Source organism: Dinoponera quadriceps, unplaced genomic scaffold, assembly GCF_001313825.1.
Source record: "Dinoponera quadriceps isolate SergipeBrazil2010 unplaced genomic scaffold, ASM131382v1 scaffold2503, whole genome shotgun sequence".
Lineage (NCBI taxonomy): Eukaryota > Metazoa > Arthropoda > Insecta > Hymenoptera > Formicidae > Dinoponera > Dinoponera quadriceps.
In genome coordinates this window covers 58,124-83,579 of record NW_014556563.1, presented here as the reverse complement: position 1 = coordinate 83,579, position 25,456 = coordinate 58,124, and the positions used below count along the sequence as shown (strand labels likewise).

The 25,456-nt window shown below is 45.8% G+C and overlaps 1 protein-coding gene across 1 annotated transcript in view; it reads right to left on the bottom strand.

Annotated features, from left to right (window-relative positions):
• LOC106747845 (growth factor receptor-bound protein 14-like) overlaps positions 1 to 25,115 on the bottom strand; it is a 336,864-nt gene extending 311,749 nt beyond the window's left edge. Inside the window, exon 1 of the mRNA XM_014625782.1 lies at positions 24,542 to 25,115. The gene's annotated coding sequence lies outside the window, so the exon portion shown is untranslated. The remainder of the gene's footprint in view (positions 1 to 24,541) is intronic.
• Between the last annotated feature and the right edge of the window lie 341 nt (positions 25,116 to 25,456).

Below are 25,456 nucleotides of genomic sequence, written 5' to 3'. Positions count from 1 at the left end.
ACATAAACCTTTGAGATTCTGGAGAAAAATTGTTATTTCCGCTTTTACATTTTATTATACTAAGACAATTCTGTTATAAGAATTGTATGAATTCAGGTTAAAATATCGACGGTTGAACCATTTCGCTCCACCTTGAAACAATCTATTTTGACGCTAAGAACAGTGAGAACAGAAATTTAAGACATCGTATGGTCAAAATAGGAGTCGTATCATCAAAACTGAACCTATTTTGCTATCTTAGCCTCTCCTGTATTTGAAAATTAGAAGTTTAACGTTATTTCGATCCTCAGATTATCATCGTTTTGCAAAATTCGCAATAGAGCCCCGAAATTTGGACTCAGGAGAACCGGGTGCGGTGCGTAGCGCTGATCGATCGCGCGCGCGAGATAATCGCGAAAGAGAAGCCCGACCGAGGTTGCCGACGGCAACCGGAAGCTGGAAGAATTGCGAGAAGTATTTAAAGAATCAGGGTAGGCGCGGGAGGCGAAGGGACAGGTGGAGGTGCGGTGGCACGGAGGCCGACGTGAATTATTCGTCCACGGTGACGCGCAGGTACGCGCTCTGTACGCCAAAAGTGTACGGCGCGAATCAACGAGAGGGGTCGGTGGGAGGGGGCGGAAGGTGGAGGGTGAGGACGCGCCGGAAATCGCGGCCTGCTTTCGGCAGAATAAAATCGTAATGAGCACCCCGGCCTCCGTCCGTTCCTGTCGACGTTTACGACGCCGCTTTTTCGCGCCGCGCCTCCCGAACGTGTCAGTTAAGCATTCAAATGCGCTGTCGTTAAGCATTCAGCTCCCTCGGCAGAGCCGGCGGACGCATCTAGTCAGGTGCATTATACATTCGCCGTGCTCTCGAGCGGCGCGTTCTCGCTTTAGCTGTCCCGCGGTAATAATAATTATGCGCGCGCGTCGCCGACGCGATGATGTATCGCCGATGTAATCCCGGATCCGCGCTGAATCTCCGCGCCCGCCAAGTTTTTGCCGTTGTCACGCGATGCCGCGTGATTTCTCGCTCGCCCGGACGGACATTAATTCCGCGTACGGTTTCTGGAGAGCGCGGGCGGTCGCGTTGGCGCACCGCGTGCGCCCTCGTGTTTGTCGTCGGGACGACGCAATCGGCGTACGGACGGAGTTTGCGATTCGTAAAACGTCGCTGCTTCGCGGAAGATCGCTCATGCCGCGAATTTTATCGTTGGTGCCAAAGAGAGAGAGAGAGGAGACCGCGTCTTGGCACGCATCGCCCACGCGCGATCAACCCTTCGACGGTGAGTTGCGTTCGAAGAGCCACAGCGAAGAGAAGTGAGTATCTATGAATTCTCCTCGTTTCCGAGAAATCGTTAAAGAATCGCTCTACCCGTTAGGAGTGATGCGGATCTGATAAGCCGATTAACGCCTGTCTCTCGGGAGCTATGCGAATTTGTTTTGCGGGGTCAGTTGGACCTAATTAGGACGCGGACGATGCATAATTTGACGCCATAAGTGAGTTTTTTGCTGAAAATTTGTGCTCAAATATAAGTAAGAATTGCGACTATGAGTATTTTTTCGGAAAATAATAAATATAATAATAGGGTTATATCACGGTCAGATGGTGCGTAACTTGCGCGAGCGCGTCCTGCAAAACGCGATCCTAGATAATTTATGATTTTTCTTTTTTAAACAATGCAACAATGTTAGCATTTCATGAGTAAAGGATAAACTATTTTTGATACTTTCGCAACAAAAATATCCTTTCCCCAATACCTGCTTCCGACATTTCAAAATATCCTTTTTTCAACGGTCCAAAAAATATATTTTCCCAACGTGCACTAAAGTCATGTTTTTTTTTTTTCTATTAACCCTTTCGGCACATTTGACGAGTGAGACTCGTCATCTGCTTACTTGGGCATAAAATGTATTACTTTTACATATTAATCCATGTAGCGACAAATTAAATCCGTCCCATGGGCATAAAAATCTTCAAATAATTCAGTACTCAAAGGGTTAAAACTATCTTCGTCGCAAATCAAAATCACGAAAAGTAGAGAAATTAAGATTTTTCAAGGAAAACATTGCCATTTTCGAGACCACTGTGTAAATTTGAGTCTTTTTCGATAACTTAAAACTTGATTCTCTACGAATGCATAATCAAACATTAAAGTAAAAGAGTTACATTTTATTCTAGGATTTTATTAAAGTCTCTCTTTTCACAGTTTTTCAAATATAGAATTTAGACAATCGCGCACAGGGTCAATATGACCTTGTTTGCGAACGACTTTTCAGAAATGTGTAGTCGAAGGGTTTGGTACGGACGCGACACGACGCGTTATTTTGCGGCAGAATTCTTGGCTTTACGGTAACCCTCAGCAATTCCATATTGTCGTCGCGAATTTTTCAGGTTCACAGTTCTCGAGTTCGAATCGCTGTCGTCATGATTCCGACGTGTCCGAACGGTCCCGATTTTTATTCGAGGAGACGAAAAAAGAATTTGCGCACATTCCGATATCGAATCCTTAATGCTGAATTATCTGGATTAACATTCTCGAGCGCGAGTTATGCATAGATAATCGATGCGTAACACATCGACCGTGAGAGAGCGTAGTCGTCGCCGTTGCCATCGCTGTCTGGATGGACAGGTGTGCGTAAATTTGGCAGCAACGAGTCGATATGTAGTTTCATCTCTTATGAATGGCTAATATAGAATTCATATTTATCACGTAGAATGATGAAATAACGAAGTGCAGAAGAAATGCGACGAAAAATTATCACAATTTATTCGAAACAATGTCATGCAAAATGTAATATGAAAATCAGAAGGTAACTTTTAGTAAATTTCTGGCTGCACCGACTTTAATATTCAGTTACACCGACAGAAAAAAAGTGCTCTATTCAAGTAAATGTCTGTTAAAGAGTGTTAGAGTAATTATTTTATTTAGATTAAGTAAATAACTTGATTAAGCATTCAACGACGACAAATAACTTGAATATAGTACTTTTCTCTGTCGGTGTAACTTTTAGTAAATGTGTCGCTGCATCAACTTTATTCCTTTATGCGTAAAGGTTATAATAAGTGGCTCATATAGCGCTCATATTTTCGCATAAAATGGCGAAGTAAAGAAAAAGGGAGGAATACGACGATACGTCAACAACGACCACAACGTACACAAAACGACGATCACGTAAGATATAACATAAAGATCTGAGAGTAACTTTTAGCAAATTGGCGGCTGCGTTAACTTTATTATTCGATGTGTGTAAAAGTTATGTCCCCATGTGGTGAGTGATAAGATGTGGCTAATGTACCACTCATATTTATCACACAGAATAACGAAACAAAGAAACACGGAAAAAATACGGCACAAAATTACCACAAATTTCTCAAAACAATACGTCGTGTATAAAATATCACACGAAGATGAAATGTCATCTGAGAGCAACTTTTAAGAAATTTACGGCCGCGTCGATGTAAAAATTCAAAAAAATTAAATCATCGTAAGATATAAATTCAATGATTAATTCAACACAATACATTTGCGCCCCGTAGATGCGAATAAAAACAACTACGAGCTTCCCCCATCCATGGCTTGTCTCATATCGCGGCGATCGCGAAAGTCTCGGGCGAGTTCGGGCTCTCACGGAATGTCGCGCCGGCGATAATCGCCGGACGTTGATACGCGAAAGAGAGAGAGAGAGAGAGAGAGTCCCTCTCCCTCTCTCGTAACGCGTCGTCCTCTCCGCCGATGGACACCCCCGCTCGTTCGAGGTATTCGGATTTACGACGTTCCCATCGCGCGCACGGGCACTCCCGTTTTAGCGATGCTAACGAAATCCACTCGGCCGCAGCTGCGTCTCGTTTCGCCGGTCGAAATGAAAATTCCTGGCCGCTCGCGCGCTCGCGGCGGTACGCTGCTGACGTTTATGAATGGCATTTAAATGTCATTACCATTTCGGATATTTCTGCCCGGCGCCAAGCGATGTACAGTGAACCGCTCCCTCCCCCNCCAAGCGATGTACAGTGAACCGCTCCCCCCCCCCCCCCCTCTTTCTCTCACTCTCTCCGCTGAGTTGCGAGCGTTGTTTCGCGTCGAACTCGCTCGCTCACTGCAAGACTATCGAAGCGCGCAGCTGCTTTACTGTAAATCGCCGTGCTTCGATCCACCAACGCTCGTCAATTCGGACGCGACGCGACGCGCCGAGCCGATCCAGAGAGCGCGATGTACGCGCGCTCTCACCGTCGATATTGAATAAAAAGAAACACATTTTTCGAGAGAGAGAGAGAGAGGGATTGCGGGCGTTTTCGCGAGCGTCCCACACCCGCTTGTTTTTCTAGGACGCGGACTCGAATCGCGCTGGATACCGGGTCATGTGAATAAAGCCACGCTAACGCTTCCGTTGTTGTTTATCGGGGGGCGTTTCGCGAAAAACACGTATGAAACTAGCGAGGCATCAGCCTCCGCAAGAGCGATGAGGAGAGAGAGAGAGAATATAAGATGCGGCGAACGCCTCGCACAATGTGCGAGCACACATATGGAACAAATATAAATCTCGGTTCATTACCGTCGGTTATTTATCACGAGAGGCAACAGCAAGATCTCACGCCCCCGCGCGGTATCGACGTAAGAATAGCGGAAATGGCGATAACGAAGAGTCCATCACGCTCGAGTGGCTGGGGGGAGGGGGAGAGAGACAGAGAGAATTTAACCTTCCACCGGCGACGTGAGGATTCGAAGATTCTTTGATTAGAAATTCTGGGACAATTGATAGACAGTGAGGTGCGGTATCCCCTTTTAAAAAAACTTCGGGGAAATGAGATTATGTGTGTGTAAGGGCATCGGTGTCCAATTGTTCGTTTTCTAATAAGGATAGTTAGAACTGGTGTTGTCAATATAATCCGAGTATTTCTACTCTAGGGTGTTCCGTTTCAACTTGGACAGCAAATATCTCGATAATACATTGAATTTGACGTTTGATTTTCTATAAAAGTGACTCTATTACTTTTCTCTCGAATAAGAATAATTAATTAATTTTTAATTATAACGATCAGATCACCAGTTAATTATTTTTAATTAATTAATTCCTTTTCTCACCTCATTCCCGGGTGTTCAAGTAATTCAACCTTTCGTAGCCGATACTAGACTATCTTTCTCACCGAAACACAACTCCCAAATAGTACAGCCTATACGGACTACATTTCTTATTCATTCATTCAAAAGTTGTGAACTTTTCACCGAGATCACACGTTTCTCCGGTGTTTTTGCCCGACCCTTCAATCAGTAAGATACAATTAAAACACAGTCCGACTTCCGGGATAGTAAAAACTTGTTATTAAGGCTTTCGAAGATGTGCGGGAATTTTCACAGATTTTTATACACACTCCGGAATATAACAGCGTAAAAACCCTGGAATGGCCCTCGAAGCCCCAGGTTGCGGGCGGAAGGCGCTAAATTACCCCCTGCCGGCGGAGGGTTAAAAGGACTCCGCGGAAGATGAACGCCGCTCTCCTTCCCGCCGGCACGCGATAAAGAACGCCACCGTACCGCAACCTGTCGTGCTCTCTCTCTCTCTCTCTCCCCCTTTCTCTTACGAGCATTAAGATCTCACCCGATTCCGCGCGTTATCGTAAATCCCGGCGTCTCGCCGAGGCATCGCTTTAAAGAATCGCCGGCGTTCGTCGTGCCATCGGGACTCCGCCAAAATTGGAGCGCGCGCCCGGCTGAGATCGGGACTCGCCGGCCATTCCTCTCTGTCGGCCGGCGCGGGGATTTATACCGCGCTAAGGCGGTACAAAACGAGCGAGAAGCGGTCTCATTGAGGCGGGCAACTGCGGAAAGTGAAATTAATAGGTTCGCCCGGCCGGTGGATCTCGCCGGCGTTATTCGGAGGATTCGGCGGGCTCTCCCGGGCGTCCCCCCCCCCTTCCTCCGGTGCTACTTCCGCGGTATCCTCTCGAGAAAAGAATCGCCTCCGGGGGCGGCTGTGTGTCGCGAGCTCGTTTCTAGCCGTTATTGAGACAGCGCACACACAGCTTGTGGTGCGAGATAGCGAGAGGTAGACGGTAAGAGAAAGAGGGAGGAAGACAAAGAGTATTATTGCGGTACGCGAGAAGAGTACCTGGCTAACCGACGCGCGGCGCGTTATTGGCTCGCCTGTCGCCCGTCCCTCCGAACGCGCGTCTCTGCCTGCCTGGTTCGCTGACTCTTCTCGCCTCCGACTCGGTTACCTCGTCGTAGAACGCGAGAAATCCTGTAGACCGCGCGTAGCGAAGATGTCACGGCGAAATATATGAACGGAGTTCCTCGGACCGAGACGTGGGCGCCGGCGCGACAGGAGAAAGAGGGTTGAATTCCGAGCGCAGGTAAACAAGCAGCCTCTCTCTCTCTCTCTCTCCCTCTCTAGCGGCGATAGGAAAAATATTACACGTAACGCCGACTCGTATAAATATCCCATTATCCGCGGGGACGCGACTTTTCATTTTAATCTCGAACGATGCGCGTGAGAGCACCCTTCTCGACGGCCCGTCGATGAGGACGAATAATGGGAAGTGCGAGAGAGAGAGAGAGAGAGAGAGAGAGGATGGAACGAAGGAAAGAACTGCCGCGTCGAGGTATTAGCGCGACCGGGAATTTTACGAGTTATCGCTTCTTTGATATTGTCATCTTCGACGGAGAAGCGAGAACTCGACACGCACGCTCGCTGCTGGAACGATCGGTCGATTATCCCTTTCGCTGCGATACGCTCTAAAAGGGATCGCACGATATTCAATTGCGTCACATACTGAAGTGGAATAATATGACGAAGGAATATTAGTAAATAAAATTCAGTCAACCACACAATACTCGTCTATGAACAACACGATAATCCAGCTCGCAGGCAAAAATGTCTATTTAAAATTCCCTAATTTCCAATAAAATTCTCTGATAATCCTCCGATTTTTCCAGGTATAAACAAATTCCCTCGGAATTCCAGGTTTTCCAGGTAGTAGACACCCTTCATAAATAATCATTAAAATTCGCCACCTGATAACATGGATATTATGAGAGGCCATTACATCTACAAAGGCCGTAATATCACCTTCTTCTCCATAGGGTTAATATTTTTTTTGTAATAAAAGTAAAGAATGTAGTTACGTTAAGATGAACACGATATTAAATATTGCATCTTTCTTTGCATTTTCTTTTTAATTGAAATAAGCAAAAAGTGTGACAGTAAGCCCCGGTCTCCCCTAAACGGCGCATGCGATCGAGAAGATATTTTTCGACGACGCGTGCTCGCGTCGCACGCAACGGAAGGTAGGATCGACGCGTTTCCGGGCGAGGCAGGGCGAAGCGACGCGTGTTGCCGCTCAGCGAGCGAGCATTTTCTTTCTTTCTCAATCCTTCCCCCCCCCCCTCCCTCGCGAATTAGCGCCGCCGCTGCGCTTCGGACGAGGCGCATGCAAATTTTCGCCGTCGAGGAGAGGAAATCGGCGGGAGCGTGTTGCGGGGCGGGGCGGGGCGGCAAAACGCCGAGGAAAGCAGACGCGGATTTACGGGAAGAAAATCGCGCGAAATGGAGCGCGAATAAATCCAGCGTTTTCGCGCTCTCCGCGCGAGCGACGTAGAGAGCCTGCGGGAGCGACGTAGACGCGAAATCTCGTAAACCCGAGCTTTCGGGCAATCCTCGTAATATACGCCATATACGGTGCGGCTACAAACCATGCTGTTTCTCGCCCCGAGGCGGACGTAGCGGCATTCATCATCGTGTCGCGATGAAAACCGACCTCCCGCCTCTCGACCGCCACTCGAACAAAGGAAAGAGCGAGGGGGATGAAGAAGGAGGACGAAGAAGGAAGGGGCGGCGGGGCCGTGAAAATAAAATTCGCAAATGAGATTTCGTGGTCGGCGCGTAGAAGAATCGGCAATCGGAACAAGAGGAATCATTATATCGCGGAAAAGCCGGCGAAACGGCCGAAACGGGGATAATAGCGATATCGATGTCGATCGCGGTGAGCTTCGACGAAAAAGAAAAAAAAAGAGGCGAGGGGGAGAGCAGGGGTAGATTCGACGTTTGTTATTTAATTCGCGGCGACGCGAGTCCGGCTTTTGTTTCATTAACTTCTCTTTCGCCTCTTCCACCCTCCCTACTCCTCCGCCCCCGTCAATCCCGTCTCGAATGCGATCCAATGTCGGTCGGCGCGACCGGCGGCATTGACGATGCTTTTATTTCGGAAAAATTTTGAGGATTGAATAATGTTATTTCGGAAGCGTCGGTAACTCTCTCTCTCTCTCTCTCTCTCTGTCTTTTTCCCTCTCGCTCTCTTGTTCTCATTGCAGGCGAAATGTGACGAATTAAAAGCGCGACGGATATCACTCGCTAGAATTTCCCAGCGCGCGTGTTTCCCTCCCGTCGGCGTACCCCGGACGACCGCACATACGGCCGATAAAAAATTATATAAAACCACCGAGCGAGCGAGCGAGCGGTAAGAGGGGGGAGAAGCGGCACTCGCACACGACGGAGTGGAACAAGAGAGGGTAACACTTTATGCCGAGAACACTGCCCGAATAACATTAGCGCATCTCGTGGGTGGCGGTCGCGGGATGGGGGAGGAGAGGGATGGAACAAGGGAGAACGCGAGCGAGAGAGGGAGAGAGGAAATGGTAACGTATCAGAAACTACCTCAACGAAGCCTCGACGAAGAAACTTTCGAGTGTACCCCCAGGGGGTGAAGGGGGTGGGGGGGGCGATCATGCGGAGAGACACAATGCGATCGATCGGACGACTTCCTGCGAGAGAGAGTTACTTCAGTTTAAAGTTTTTCCCGCTTTTTTTTCGCGTTATTCCAGCGTCGTTCGCCAGCGAGGATGAGGCGGAGGCGGCGGTAACGGCATAGCGACGGCTGCCGGGCGACGGCAGCGATGCGTTCGTCACGTAGCGCCGGTGAAACTTTCGTCATTCGTGACGGCGCCGGCGAAGGTCGAGTTTTCGCGGTGCGAAGAATGCGCTGACGCTTTCCCTTCGAACGCGCTAACGCACGTCGGATATTTTCCGGGGTGGAGGCGCGTCGCCGAGAACACGCCGTGTCCTATCTTTTTTTCTCTCTCTCTCTCTCTCGCTCCTCGGTCGAGCGATTAGCGAAAGAACGCGACACACTTTGTGTGTGTGTGTGTGTGTGTGTGTGACATTTTTAATAAACCGAGCGAACGCCAACAGTGCTATTATATCCGGCGTTTATCGCGTCGAATTAAGTGCATCTCTCCGCTCGAGACATTCGGCTCGCGCACAGCGAAATTTTGAAGTTTAAACAGCAATTAACGCACGATTTAGCGAAACTACCGCTAAATAAAGCAATCCAGCAATCTTCCGGCAGCGCCTTCAATTCGACAGCGGCGACAACAAACGACACTGTTAATCGCACTGAAAAAAAAAAGTTATATTAAAGTAAATAATTACTCCAATACTTCTAAACAAATTTTTACTCGGATTAAATAATATAAAATTTAGCACTTTGTGGTTACATTTATACACACCAGTAATATATTTAATTGATTCAAGTAAAATTTACTTAATCCGAGTGAAAGTTTGCTTGGAAGTATTGGAGTAATTATTTACTTAAATATAATATTTTTTCAGTGCATGTATCGCGTAGTATCTCCAAATTCGGGATACTAATTTCTAAATGGGAACGACAATTCAAGTTCACTCGTTGGTAGCAGATACTTTTCCCGATATATATTAGCACGAGGATACACGGGTTACCCGAGGAAAAAAAAAGCGAAAGCGATTGGAAGTGTTGATTGTTCTTATGAACTCACGGTACTTTTGTTCAGAAGGTACAAAGCTTCCCGTGTGTACATAGGTACGAGGTAACGTGTAAGTAACGTACGTGTAAGTAAGAAATAAATAGCCTTAAGAAATAGTAGAAATAGTAGAAATAAGCCTTAAATGTGAAAACGGAAGATGTCAGAGTATAATTGCTCATTGATAAGAGCGGTTGCCTGGCGAACGGAAAACTCGAGTTCGATCTCAGCTGATTCCGCCTCGCTCCGAAGTTTTTCACCTCACATGACATTAAAAGTGGACCTCCGCAGGATGCAAACAAAAACGTCCCGGGCGAAGTTCCAACTTTCCTTCCAGTATTTTTGCAATACTGGAAATCGATAAATCATGTCTCCGATTATCCCGTGCCGCGCCGTAGCGTATGAAGACCTCCTAACTTCGAGGTACTAATGTCCCTTGTAATCACAAAGGATTTATATTTCAACATGTACCTCCAATTTTTGGCGATACACGGTTAACAGCGAAGGGGAAGTTCCCTCGATCGCGGCCACCTTCTCCGGCGATTGTCTAGGCGGGGCTTGTCATGAATCATTCGGCGCACCGCGCCGAACTTACCGACCAAAATAAGCGCACCAGCCACTTTATTTTAACTGACAATTCCGCCGCCTTATTGACGAAGGCCCGCACCGACGCTCGTACCTCGTGGCCGATCGTTAGCCCCGGCTTCGCGTCATTAAGACGCATTTATTATTCCCTGTGCTGCGCGCCCACCCTCGCGCGATTCAGAGCGCGAAGCGGCCGGGAATGGATTATCGAAGAAGCGAGATTTCCAAACGAGATTTAGAGTGTCAGCAAGAGGCTGAAGGAACGGGCCGCGCGCGCCTGGAAAAGCTTCAACTCTCCGTCGGCTCGGAGCGGGTGAAAATGATGGCGAGGTACATCGAAGGACGCGACGGGTCCTTTCAAGCCCGAAGCTCGCTCGCTCGCTCGATGGTACACCCCGGCGGAAAACTTTTATCTGCCGCGATGATTTATGTATGAGCTGTGTTAAATTGTTTTGTTAGCAACTCGCCGAATTAGCATCGCTAAAGCGGTCGTTCCCTCAATTACGGAGCGACGATGACGACGACGACGGCGGAAATCTCCACCGAGACGCTCTCTCTCGTCGTACACAAGGAAGACGGATCGGCGAAACGGACGTTAAATGTATTGTCCGTCTAAGGATATCGGGACAGTTATGCAACGGTGTCACCCTCGCCGAGGGATCCTTAGTCCACAGACGTAGTAACCCTTGGCGGACCGTAATCTTAATGTTACCGTCGCGTCGCAATACGGAGAGCCGGTGGAGAGGAAAATTCAATTGCCGCACGACGCTGTGATATACGTGATAAATAATAATTCCCACTAATAATTCGGAGAGATTTCAAGCGAGAACTGTGTGTGTTCGGAAAGCCCAGCCGAAATTTTGATACCGCCTTAAAACACTTAAGTTTGCGCCTACTTAACCCGGGAAGTCATTTTACGTTTTACTATGTAAACGATTATTTTGGATCGTTTTGACCTCAATTAAAAACCGCTTTTATTAACAAAATATAGCATATTATTGATTGCTCTAGGATTTATTATTATTTAGAGACGTAAATATAGATTTACTGGTTACTTTTTGAAAACGATGAAGAGAAACCCAGGAAATATTTAAGAACCGAAATAAGCGCATTAAATGTCTTATTATAACAGCATTTCGAATGAATGAAGATATCTATTTGAAAAACACTTTTATTGCCTATTTTTTATGGGATAGCATATTTAAAGGTTCGTAAAGAGTAATTGTTAAAAAAGATTAAAGATTAAAGATATTAAATAACATTTTATAATAATGTAAAATGAGGTTAAATTACGGTCATACAGAGTTGCTAATATTGATTTAGGATTGTAAAAAATTATTTATTTTTACATTTCTTTATTATATTATATAAATGTATAATATAAACAATATTTTTAAAGAAAAAAAGTTAAAAATTTTTAAGAATATAGATATTCTTTATGTTTAACAGTAAATAAAAAATGTAGTTAAAAATATTAATTTCATTTATAACAAATGTTGATGTTAACCATATATATGTTAATTATAAACAATAAATATAAATATTAGATATTTAATAATTGTATTTTTGCCTATTTTTCCGAATATTTTTATCGGTCAGTATCAGATGTAATGTAAATGTTGCTTAATGTTTACTGAATATATGTACACATAACCTCATTCAAACTTATTATTATCTTATATTCATAATACGAACACTTACCATACTTGACTAATTTTTTAACATGAACGATCACCTGGGGTCGTTTTGTATCCCAAAGAGTTTTTATACGAGGCTTATATTATGAATAAGACCGGTCACATCCAATTTGTGTCGCACATATTAGAATCTCCAAATGAAAGGTAGATATTGGTTCCCAATCAGAGAAAATATCCCCTTGACGTGAGCTTCATTTTCTAATCGATGGGGTCGAAATAGACCCCAGGTGATTATTCCCGAGTTAAGTGGCTTATGGACTAGTAAAATTCTACACTGAGAGAATTAATTACTTTTTACCATTTAGTTGCTTAAACAAAATGCTTGTTTGGATATGAGCAAATAAATGTTTTGGTTGTGATAGCTAAAACTTGGTCCTCTGAAATGACAGACGTTTAATTCAGAAGACCAAATTTTGACTGTCACAACCGAGACATTTGTTTTTCCATAACGAGCATTTTATTTGAGTCAACTAGATGGGCTTCTCAGTGTATTTTGACAATACTATTATTTATTAACTTCTCTCTTTGAACCTCTATAAATTATACAAATTTAATTTTAATTCTATCTCGGGTCTATAAATGCTCTGGACATTTGAATTATTAAATCCATATGAATATTCAAAGCAACCTTGACACTAAAAACAGCGAAGACGAAAATTTAAGACATCATCATGTCCAACGTAAGAATAAATTATATAATCAGAAAGTTAAAATATAAAGACAAATATGAGATCGACATTAGATATTGTGCCGCGTAATAGGAATAAAATGGCAAAAAATATATTATGTTGAGCCAATTGAATGAATCATTTCGGTTATTGATGTGACCATCTTTGGTGAAAAAAACCGCCGGTAAAAAGTTAATTGCGCAGCAACGCAACGCAGAATGACGCCAAGCTGCTGCCAGCTTACGATGACAATACTTATTAAGCAATAAAACGATGTAGAATAAACGAGTAACATGCATCGCCGTCCCGCCGCTAATCACATGTCGTAAAATTGATCGACTCGTGAGATAATCATCAATGCTCGCTTCTACATCGTTTTATTGCTCGTAAGATCATTGGTATATTCATAAGACACAGATAGCAGCTTGGCGTCACTCTGTTGCATTGCGTAATTAAGTCTTTATTGACGATTTTTTTTTCACCGAAGAGAGTCACCAATGACCGAAGCGTTTGATCCGATTGATCCGATGCGATGTATTTTTTGCAATTTTACTGTCGTAACGCAATACGATGTCTAACGTCAGCTCATATATGCTTTTCTATTTTAACTTTTTGATTGTATATCGTAAAACATTGTTATTTAACTAATTGGATAAATTGATTAATAAATTATATCATTATAATTGAATCCACTTTGCTATCTTAACTCCTATTATATTGCAGAATTAAAGGCTTTAACATAAAACCAAAATTCCGAATCAGGTTTACTTGCTGCCCAAGTCGAAATTTCGATGCTACTTTAACGCTCTTGAGAATAACGCCTACTTAACCTGTGCAGACCAGTAAGAACCTACTTTGACAATACTTCTACTTGTCACTCGAGTAATAAAAACTAATAAAAGCTTATTTTATCGATGCTATACCTATTAATTTCTTTTTATTCTTAAACCTTCGATTCTGCAGATTTTTCATTTTAACGCTACCTCGAAATGCTCTCGATGTCCTGATTATTAAACTCACGTAAGTATTCAAGACAATATATTTTGACGCTAAAAACAGCGGAAACGGGAATTTAGAACATCATAATGATCAAAAAGTAGGAGTAAATTATATCATTAGAATTGAACCTACATTATGCTTAGCTCCTGTGTTGTAGAATCGAAAATTGAACACAATTGTAAAATTTCGACTCGGAAAAGCCGCTGACAGTCGAAATCGGATCAGTTATTCCCCGTGTCGAAAGCGATTTCAATATCTTTCGGGTTTTCTGTCTTCAGCATTTCAGAATTAATGGTCGATATTGTATGTTTCTTTAATACGATCGCTGCCAACAAGATCGGCGACAGCCATTCCGTCTGGCCCGTTCGCTCGCTCGCTTCGTGATCTCAGTGAATTGGCGCGCTGCGCATCGGTAACGCTTTCGCGGAGAATTATTCATCGCCGACGCGTTCCGCCGCTCAAATGGAGTAAATGGAACGTAGCGCGCGGAGAGAATGCCAGCGCGCAACGAGAGAGAGAGAGAGAATATCTAGAAAGAACGGGATAATATCTACAAACGAATCTGTACGAGTGCGACGCGAGCTTTACCAAAAGGAGCTAACCGAGATGAGCTTCAATGGCGAGGAAATAAGAGATTCCCGGTGTCGGTGTCGAGGCTCGTCCTGTGATTATTGACGGAGAAGAGGACTTTCGGGCTTGCGAAAGACGCCGGCGGAGTTGCAAGCATCAAACGCGCGATATCGCCTCGCCAAAAAAATCCCCATCGATTTTCGATTTCGCCCCCCTCCCGAAAAGCGAAACAGGACTCCTTTTTTTTTTATTTCGGCGCGCCTCTTCCCTGTCCGCCTCTGAGCGAGATCAGAAGGAAAGTAAAGCTCCTAAGGGCGGATGCCGGCACGGTACGGCGCGTGCCGAAGACGCGCACGTGTCCGAGAGAGAAAGCCTTAACCCCGGGCGCGCGGATGACATCTGTCAAGCAGTCTTTCCGATATCGCAGCCCGACGATGAAATTCGCGACTTAACCGATCTGCACCCATCGTGCACTCACCGCCTTGCAATGTCACGCTCGACGGCACGCGAGGAGTTTATTTGAAAAAATTTCACGGGCGTCCTCCTCTCTCGGCGACGTGTCGAGCGCCGTGTCAACGCGGCCCCGCTTGTGTCCCCCTTCCAGAAACGTTGCGCGAGAAGGACGGGGTAGAATAGAAAAAGGGGAAAAGGAGGATAAAAAAGGAAGAAATATGATAATTACGCGCGGAGAATTCTTCTCGAAGCATATAAACATTCATAAAGCGGAGAAGTATCATAGTAGCTTCGCCCAGGTGAGATACACCTGTGATGTCGAGCTTCAAAGCAGTATCTTGGACATTTTGGGAAACAACGCAAACGAGGTTGTGTTAAGTTGCGCCCACATTGTATTAAAGTAGCACCTTCGAAACGTAATAATGAAAAAGTAAAACGGAGAAAACGGAGTTTGGGGTAAAACAGAACTAAATGAATATTTACGTTTGTATCGATCAGTCAGGCAGATTATAATTGCCTCTGAGTTATGCTTAGCATGGTGTAAGTCAACACAAGCTTCGAGTTCGATAGTACAAAAATACAAAAGGCACTTTATTTTACTCGTGGCTCTTCCCCGGGTTCACACATCGGTGAGAAACCCGCTAAATATCATGTCGAAGTCAAGTCGAGATCATGTGGAAATCAATGTACGATTTGATATTTATAAGACTTCATCGTGAATCTAGAATCTATTATCTAGAATCTATTATGTAGATGTCGACGATCTAGTCATTATCCAGTTTATATTATATCCACATCAAGTTGATATAATTGTGTAATATAGTGTAATATAGTGCAATAAAGGACATAATAGTAACGACGATTACAATAACAATAATAATATTTATTATTATAAATCTGGAATTTTTATAGTCTGGAATTATTATAAATGGAAAATGAAATTACGTTTCGTATCACTCGGCTCCAGCCGAGAGTGCAAGACAGCTTGAAAAATCACCGCGTTTGCGAGAGCGCCGGCCAAGAGAGGAAACCGCGTGCGCGCAAAAGCGAGAGAGAAAGAGAGAGAGAGAGAGATCCATGGTGTGGTCGAGGTCACCGCGATGTCGCCGAGATTATTGGCGAAGACGGAAAGTTCGCCGCGAACGCGCACACATGACTGCACGACCATGGGGTCGACGGTGAAAAGTTTTCATCGTCGATAGGGCAGCACAGCTGTAATCTGCCGAACAAGAGACAGAGACAGACAGAGAGAGAGAAAGAGAGGTAGGAGGGGGGGAGGGGAGGGGGCGAGAGAGAAGCAGCGATTCCTGTAATTTAGAGTTCCGCCGTACTTTCAAGGGCCGGTCTGGCTGCACCTGAGTTCTGCAGCGCGCGCGCAAACGTCTAAGAAATCCATTAGGGGCCATTTATTTCCCGCCGTTCTCCGCGCCACTCCGGCGACAGCGAATCGAAGGGCGAAGAGGGGGAGAGAGAGAGAGAGAGAGAGAGAAGGGTAGAAGAAGGGGGCGGAATAGAAAAAAGAAGAAAAGTAAAAGGAAGGAAGGGAGAGAGGAACGTCGAAGGGGGTAAAATAAATGTACAAACGAGATTCCGGGAGTGCCTGCGTGCGCTTCGATCGTAGGGACCGACCCCGGGACGACGACGATGTCGACGACGACGACGACGGTGCGGCGTCGCGCTGCTGATGGGAGAGTAAAGAATGCGCCGGGGTAGGTCGTGCGCACCGAGGAACTCGTGAGGGTGACGACCGACGACGCCAGGGTTAGGCGACGAGGGGTGGCTCGCGAAAGGGGAGCGAGAAGCGCGATTACTCAAAACTGCTGGCGGTAGACAACAAGTCCGTACAAATTCGCCAGACACTTCCAGTCCTCCGAGCGCGCTCGCGTGCACTTCTCCTCCTCCTCCTCCGTTTTCTCGCCCCGCGCTCGCTCGCTTGTTCGCTCGCTCGCCCGGCCGCGCTTATTTCCGCGACGCTTTAATTGCGCGCTTGATGCCACTGCCTCGCAAATGGCGGCGAATAAAGACGATTAAAGCGCGATCAAATGGATAAACAATGAACCCCTCCCCCTCTCTCCCGATGCTGGCGGGACGGTTGCGAGTCGAATTAAATACGGGACTTGCTGAAACGCGAAAGAAGCGGACGAAGTCCCGGGTGACATGATTTTTTTCCTCTCTTGTCCCTCTCTCTCTCTTTGGAATATGAATATCGATATCCGGCTCTAATGAAATTTCTCTCCGTCGTTTTCCGACGACGCTCCGTGAATGCTCAGTAGTAATTAATGACGGTGCTGCATCATACCCGGCCGGCTTCATACATCCTCCCAGCTGTAACTTCGAGAGCGTTCTTCGTTTCTTTTCCCTTTTCTTTTCTTTTTTTTTCTTTTACCGCGCACGCGTACGCCTCGCGCTAAGAAAATTAAAGCCGGGTAAGAGCGGAAAGAAATGCCCGAGGTGCGAGATAAACGAGGCGTGCAGTGATATAATTCTTAGGCGCGCTGAGGAGGAGATTCGGACGAACGATGAAAACTCCCGGGGAGGCTTCGATGACGGGAGAATGAGAAACGGGCGGTCATTACGGCCGCCCGCTCGTTCGCTCGCTGCAAATCCGACGGATTATTAGCAGAAAGTTACTCAAACGTGCTCTCCCTCTCTCTTTTTCTCTCTCTCTCTCTCTCTTTCTCTCCGGCGCGCGCGAAACACGCCACAGAGTTTCGCGACGGAAACGTCGGAAAACGCATTAGTCGCACTTTCTGCGATCCCTCGTCCTTTGTATCTTCGATTATCGCGTTATCTACTCTGACACACACTCTCTCTCTCTATCAGAACAGCGGTGACGACACAGTTGCTTTTTACAGTCGCCACATAGTCGCATGGGCGTCGAGGAGCGTGTGTGTGTGTGTGTGTGTGTGTGATTAAAGTCTCGACGTTTCATGAACGGGGCGTCGCACCCCGCGCAATCACGACAAGAATACCTCCTTTTTCGCCGAGAGAATATAGTTAGCGCTGTCCCTTTGTGGAATCCCGTGCGACAGAAAAATTAACGCTAGACGCCCCGCTCACCTCTCTCTCTCTCTCTCCCTCCCCCGGGCCGTCTCCGTGGAAATCCGTTTTACGCCGGTGGCGTGTTTGCACCGGCGAAAATTAATCCCGACGAATTATGGCCCTAATTTCACCGCGTCCGTCTTTTGTGACACGCGCGTACGCGCGTCCATTTGCGCGAAGTCGCTAACGAGCGTGCCTTTCTCGCGTGCCCGCACGCCACCGACGGCGACGACGGCGGCGATCCTCCGCACGGGAGTGGAGAGTAATTTGGCAAATTAGAGGGAGAGAAGATCGATGAACGATATTCGCGCGGTGTGTACGAGGCGGTGGGAAGGTATCGCGCGTATAATAGCCGCCGGCGCCGGAAATCGTTCCGCTTCCACCGTCCGCAGGGAACGGGGGAGGGACTTTGCGCCCGCAAAGTCCGGCGCGACCCTTGGCTGCGCTCGGGGAGAAAGCGACTCGAAGGGGATACACGCGGGGACCGATAGGCCAAGTTTGCGAACACACACACGACTTCGGGCGCGTTTAGCGAAACGATCATTCCGAAAGCTCCACCCCCCCTCCCGCGTTCCGGAGGGTCCCGCGTTATTAACCCCTTTTCGGACGGACGAATATTATCTCCGTTCGCAACGAATATTGCGACGACGACGACTGTTATCTCTCCTCTCGACAGAAAAATTGTCATCCTCGTATCTCTCTTTCTTTCTCTTCCCCTTCCGAGGGGCAACGAGGAGGAATAACATCGTGTAACGTAATAGCGTTCGCGGATGTAACAATGGTGATATCGTAAAGCTGTAACAACAGCGGGTTGCGCGTTGAAAGTTTTAAGTTTCCCCGACAATTTCCATCCTGTTACGCGGGACGATCCCGGCTGTGTCGCGACATATTATCCTCGCGTCTCCACTAAATCCTCCAGTTAACATACCGGCTGCTGTTGGCTCGGCGCTGGCTTGGCACGCCGGCCACCTGCAACCACTTCGCGACTCGGCCGAAAGGGTTGAAAGCTCCCCCCCCCCGGATTTTCGGGGCCGATCTCGCGGGGAAACTTTCGCCGATCGATGAGACGAACTCTTAGCGGATTGTCCGGCAGTTTAACCTCACGATCTTTGTGCCGGTGAAACGATCTTCGGCTCGTTCAGCTTACGTGGGTGGAAACTTGCGCCGCAGTTGGCCGGTGGCCGCGCGTACGAGAGCGCGACGCTGCGACGGTGTATTTCGCGCGATCCGAAGCGAAAAACACATCCCCGTTCGTGCCCGAGTGAACACCGTCGCGGAAGGTCTCTCGCGACTATCGTTCACTTAGATTATCGTAGAACTCTGGATCGCAGAAAATTTTCTAGGATTTCTTAATTGAGATCCAGCCCCCCCCCATTTCCCCCAAGGTAATTGCGAATTTTAGTTGAGGAATCCACGCAGATTCTTTGGTTACAAATGTAATATTTCAGATGTATAATTCTAAGTGCACCGAGAGAAAAAGATAGCTTTTTTTTTGCGGACAACAATATCTTTCTTTTTATTTTAATCACAAAAATAGTAGTAGCGACGTATACGTAAGGTTATTGCCACTAACACTATAGTAATATTTACTAGGAAAATAATTGTTTTGATTATTTTTGCGGTTAAAATGAAAAAAAGGATATTGTTATCCCCGAAAATAACTATATTTTTCTCTCAGTGTGGGAAATATCAGTAAATTCTGTTTGGCCACGCTTCCAGCGATTTCCTAAAGATTTTCCTGCTTTCCATTTTACAGTACGGTTGAACAAGACATACGAAAACGTTTTAAGTATTTATATTGGGAGGAATTATAGTTATTTTTAGCTTCAAATATATTCTTTTTTGTATAGTTTTAATCAGAAGAAATAGTAGTAGTAATATACATATAAAGTTATTATCATTGACACTATAGCAACTCTTACTAGAAAAATGATTCTCCTGACAATAATTCTTTTACTATAGTGTATAGTTATAGTATTAAAGTTACCAGAATACCAAATATTTTTCTCTTGTTGCACTAAGTACACTAAGAGAAGAATTTCTTTTACAAGAGTTTACAAGAGAATTTTAACAGATTTTGCAAGAGAAATGTTACAAGAGAATATTTTTACAACTCTTTACAAGAGTTGAAAAAAGTAAAAATAAAGTAAACATAAATATGTACTGACATATTCTTACAAAAATATTTCACTGTTGTTAGACTGTGAAAATTGTTAATTTAAATAATGAAAGAGTGCATTTAATTAAATGAGTACATTGATAGAAAATTATAGTTATTTTCAGCACCATGAAAGATATATTATTAACTATAATAATATAATTATATATGTCATTTTCTATCAGTATGACTCCGATTTTAAGTTAGAAAGAGGCCGAAATTTTCCGTAAAAACGAGTGGTGTAGCGGATTGCATGCGAGTATATCCGAGCGGAATAAACGTACCATTGAGTATTTTTCAGTGGCAAACATGTACAGTGTTGTGTAAATTTGAGATGTGTAAACGCACATTCAACTACGAGTACAAAATACTCGTTTAACACTCACAAGCACTCACATTGCACATTTTGAAATGGCACGAATCAATGCACGATTCTTTAACGTGCTCCTTTCTATATTGAAACGAAATTGAGTAAATAAAAGAGGAACGTATTAACGTACTTCCATTCATCAAAAAAACGAGTGTTAAAAGCGAGTAATCTCCTCAAAACTACTCATGCATACTCATATTCTTTCGCTTAACGGACCACGCGACCTACGAGAGTGCAAGAAATGGGCTAAAACGAGGAAAAACGGGTTATATGGGAAGTGAAAACGATGAAATATTTTTGTAAGGGATACTTCTGTTTCTCGGCTGTAAAATACTGAATACTGTTAGACGTGAACTCCGTTTAATATGTACAATAGTTGGAACTGAAGTGGCAGTTTCTGTTTGCAAACACGTCCGGTTGTGTTATTAGCGTCGTTTGATTTTTGTTGTGCTGAACTTTTAATTGCGTAATCTTCTTGTGAAAATTGAAATGAGGAAGTGATAAATAATTTATTTGACAATGCTATGAGCGTAAGTTTTGAACTTTTCAAATCATTTCCGATTTTGTGCCCATTTCCATCTTCTGTCATTGAATCGTGCAAAACAAGTTAAGGTTAGATCGTTCTGCAAACCGACATAGTTGAGTTTATCGGTTTTTCAATTGGCATATCTAAATTTTGTTGTGAAATATTATTTCATAAAATACAGTTGAAGTTATCGGTCACTGATTTTCTTCTGTTCTTCTTGATTATTTGTTTAGAATGGTCAGAAAGAAAATGACGGGGAATCCCTTTTCATAATAATGTCATAATAAAGGAGTAATATATATACATATATATACATCATATTGTTCAAATTTTTAAAAATGTATAAGATTAAAAATAACATGTAAGTATATATATGTATAATAAATATGTATAATAAATTTACAAAATAATATAATTAAAGTGCTTTTATTTTATTTCTTTGATAATTTCCTATAGGTATCATGGGTATATTGGTTTTTGAGGCTAATTTCTAGGAGCGTCAATTCTCAAATATCTTAAAAAATATTAATTTGCAAGAAAATATGTAATAATTTTTTTACTCGATTTGACTTCTGAGTTAGCACCGCGTCTTTCACTTATTTATTCTCCACGTTTGAACTGAGCACATATTATGGACTCGTTCGAAATTGATTCCAACCGAAATCGTTTAATTGTTCCCTATAAAATACAAGAGGAAATCTGGAGAACAACTGAATTCCAATCGGAACAGTTCCAATCGGAACAGAAATCCATTCCGAACAGTTCCATAATAAGTATCCTGAAATGTTCACGAAACATCGGAAACAAATCTATGAAGGACGAGACACGGCGTTAACTCGGAAGTCAAATCAAGTATTCATCCACATTGTGGAAGCTTAAAGGGAAACGTGTAATAATTTTCTTAAAACTGTCATATATCTTGGTAGAGAAGAGCTGCTGGTTCGCATCCATGCACATAAATTTTAGTTTTCACTTTCAACAGGGTTTCAGAGCCCAAAAACAAAATGGTATGTCGGTTTTGGTGTCCATTCTTTACACAGTAGAACGCGCTATAATAACATTAGCGGCAAGATGGAGTCAAATTGACCCCACAGCTTTGTTTACTTTACGTGCTGTTTTTCTTTTTAAGGAATGTTTCATTTTATTAGTTACTTATTTTATCCATTTTGTACATTGATCACATGAAAAGTGAACAAAACAGAGTACGGGGTCGGATCTAACCCTATTTTCTTGGATACGTTCAAAATATATCTTGCCATTAAAGGGATAACACCCGACTTTTTTACTTTCTAGTTAACTTATGGTTTAGACTTAAGATAATGCAAATATCGTGTTTTCTTACTCGATATATTTTCTTATTCTTGATTAATCATTAAACTGACGGTTTTGTAACGATAACTTTTAAAGTTGAACGATTAACCATGAATAGACAAACATAATTTTTACATTATCGTGAAATTACAAACGTAAACCACAAATTGACCGGAAAATTGAAAACCGGGCTTAAAAATGTAACTTCATTTCTTAACCTCCTAATCTGATACTCGGTCTGATATCTGATAAACTGTCGTTCGAGTCTAGCGATGACAGTCGCACGCGGTAAATGGCAGCCAATCAACATCGCGGAAAAGAGGCTGTATCCCATGTTTCGGACAATAACAGGATTCCCAACTGGTATCGTAGTGGAACAACCTATTTAGAGATGAATTTTGGGCATTCTAATCGGAATCTATGCTGTGTGTTACGCGCGGAACAATCTGGGAAAATTTCTACGCGAGTCTCAAAGAGAAATGTTATCTTGCGGAAAAGCTGATTAACGTCATTTTTTACTCGCGGCATGTGTGAAATTATCAGCCGCGCGTTAATTGCGGCAACATTTGAGCTGGCCGGTTTCATCAATAGCGAAAGCAGCCATGGTTCATCCATCAAGGCCTTCAATCCCTCTTCGTTACGCGAAAAGCGCGTACCGAGTTGATCTCGTTGCACTGAAGCTTAATCGATACTCGTTCGCTATTCATTGTTTACGAAGAATTCTTAAGGCCGCCGCCGCTGCCTCGCTGTTTTTCCCTGTCGCGATACTTTTACGGAAATACCGTTACTTCGCCGATACTTGCCGAGGTACATAATCGTCGTCGTGCATCCTCGCGTTGCGCGGAAAATTAACTGCCNNNCCCCCCCCCCCCCCCCGACGGGGGTTGGAAACACAAAGGCTTCCGGCAGCCGCGGCTGGGAAGTGTTTAAAAATTAAAGAGCTACGTCCGAATTCGCGCGGGGCAACCTTCGAGCGGCGAGCTGGTAAATAAATTGCGGTTCAGCGGGAAGAAGAGGGGAAAAAACACTCAGTCGCGCGATTGATGGACGATTTGCGGGAGGGGGGGGGGCATTAAGCCCGGCTAAAAAATTGAAGAAACGTTTAGCAAACGTCAACGGGCGGATTAGCTGCTGATCCGATTAAACCGGGCGAACCGTCGATCGATGATGTTTACAAACAGCGCGGCGGCTCACGACGCTTCCGAGACGATCGTCGGAAGAGAGAGAGAGAGAGAGAGAACGCGCACAGATTGATCGATTTTTCTCAAATCGCCGAACGCTTTAAGGCTCACTATGACTTGCAATTCCAAGCTATGGAAATTATCGAGCGTGCGAGCGAGCGACCGGGAAAAAGAGAGAGAGAGATACAGAGAGAGAGAGAGAGAGAGAGAGAGGGGGAGAGAGAGAAGGACGGAGGAACGAAAGAACTTCGATTTGTAAAAGAGGTTCGCAGGATACGAAAATAACGCCGACTCAAATGTGTAGCGAATTGGATAGCTCTCTCTCTCTCTCTCTCTTTCCTCCTCTACCTTTCTCAAGCTCTCTCTTACTCTCTATCATTCTCACTCACTCGCGCACACGCGTGCCGAATCTCCTTTCCGATGCTCGCGCGAACGGTGTTATAATTCAAACGGATCGGTCGAGCGTAGTTTACAAACAATCCGCGCGAGTAGAGTGAGCGAAGGTACGAACGAACGAACGAACGATTATAATATCGTCGAGCGGGCGAACTTAAATTCTCCGGAAATTTAACTTATCGTTATGTTGACACAGAACGCGGGCGAAGAGCGGCGGGCTCGCCTCGGAGGGGTGACCTCCGTTTCGCGGGAGAGACCAGGGCGGGTTTCTCTGTCGCCGAGTAAAACGGTGGTCCTGGAAAGTTTCGGAGGAGGGGGGGGGAGAAAGAGAGAGAGAGAGAGAGGACCCTCGTCGCTCTTCCCGTTACCACTGTCTACTTCCTCTCCCTCTCTCTCCTTCACCCTGTACCTCCCAACCGTTCTGTCTCCCCCCGCGCACCGCTAACGACCTGAAAACCGCCAAGATAAATGGCGAGCTCGCATATCACCGGTGGAAGAATGCCCGTGCGCGCGTTAGTCGCGCGGCAAGATAGCCGAAAGTGGAAAAGGTCGTGCGGAGTCAGACACGCGCGAGCGCCGGCGAGATTCTGCGGCGGCTTCTTCCTCGCTACTCGACTTCCGCAGGAACGGGGAATAATCCCGTCGATTCTTCTCCACCCGTCTATCTATCCGTCTCTCTCTCTCTCTCTCTGTCTCTCCGGGTTCTGACGTCGTCGTCGCCGGATGTAAAACGCACGCACCGGCGAACGTACGACGGCTGCACTGGGCGCGTTGCGTCACCACGCGAAGTGCGCGAGCTAATTTACGTTACGTCCTCCTATAACCGACACTCACTCACTCTCTCTCTCTCTCTTTCTCCCGTGCTGGGCTTCCCTCGCCGGCTCTCTTCGGGACGCGCGCGACCCCGGGACGTGCGTGCCGCCGCGCGTCCTTGTCGTCGTCCCCGTCGTTCGCAGTCCTCGCCGTCCTCCCGCTCGCTGAGGACTCGCTCACCATTTGCGCCGGGGAACAGACGTTTCTTCGAATCACTTCACCACTCTCCCTCTCTCTCCCCGAACTGTATTCGCGCCACTATCGGGACGCGCACTCTCGACACCAGCCGCCTCGTCGCTTATCGTCGCGTCTTTTCCCACCGAGATGCTGCATCCTCGAACCTCGCGCGTGACACGCACCACACACACACACACGCACGCACGCACACACCCGATCAACATCTGCCCTCCTCTTTTTCTTTCTCCCGCGGATGACGGAGGCGAACGTTTTCAACGCACAGAGCGGAACGAGAGCGCGCGCGGCCGCCGACGACACGTGGCGCGTTTTTCTCGGCCGTCCGCCGAGCCCGTGGGGCTACAATAGACCGACACGACCCCCGCCGCGGGTAAGTCAGCTGTGCGCGCGATCCTGACGGGCCGAGGTCGCGTCGCCTACTGCGAGACGGCGCGAGGCGTCGCACAGCCGCCCGCCGTCCCGCATACGCCCGAGCCGGCGTGCTGCGTGACGTCGCGACGCCCACGCAAGATCGCCGGGCGGGATGCGCGCGAGCGTGCCGCGATTAGTCGCGATCTCGCGCCCGACCTCCGCTGTCCAGCTGACGACGATGAGGGAGAGAGAGAGAGAGAGAGAAAGGACGACAACGCGCAACGATCGATGATCGATCGCGATAAAAAGAATATCCTCGCGCAGCTTCGCGTCTAAAATTAATACGGCGAGAGTGTGTGTGTGGCGAGCACATTACGTCGTTTAGCGAAT